The sequence below is a fragment of the Bison bison genome, unplaced genomic scaffold (genome assembly GCF_000754665.1).
Source record: "Bison bison bison isolate TAMUID 2011002044 unplaced genomic scaffold, Bison_UMD1.0 scf7180017834017, whole genome shotgun sequence".
Taxonomy (NCBI): Eukaryota; Metazoa; Chordata; class Mammalia; order Artiodactyla; family Bovidae; genus Bison; species Bison bison.
Window position 1 is genome coordinate 38951 of NW_011472410.1, and position 323 is coordinate 39273.

Genomic DNA, 323 nt, shown 5'->3' on the forward strand with positions numbered 1-323 from the left:
TGGTCCGAGTCCCTCAATACTTTAAGGATTTGTTTAGGATATTAGGCTCTGAGAGGAAGAAGTAAGAGCTTTCTTGTGCATTTTACTGTGACTTTTATTTTTCCTTTGAAATTACAAGGTCTTCCCCCACGTGTCCTTTGAAAACTGTTTTAAAAGAAAGTTATATCAAAAAAGTCTTGGGGAAAGTTGTGGTGTCTTTTGTGACAAACGAGCTGAGACCATCCTCTGGTGTAGTTTATTTACTACAATGACAACAAATATACAATATTTTTGCCCCTTATTTCTGATCTTTCTGCATATTCCCTCTGAAAGCCTAAATTGTT

General features: G+C 35.9%; 1 protein-coding gene across 1 annotated transcript in view; it reads left to right on the forward strand.

The window, feature by feature from the left end:
• Nucleotides 1-323, forward strand: part of LOC104983225 (phosphate-regulating neutral endopeptidase) — a gene marked incomplete at both ends in the record, with an annotated part of 19433 nt that overhangs the window by 18590 nt on the left and 520 nt on the right. The gene's annotated exons all lie outside the window — the stretch shown is intronic.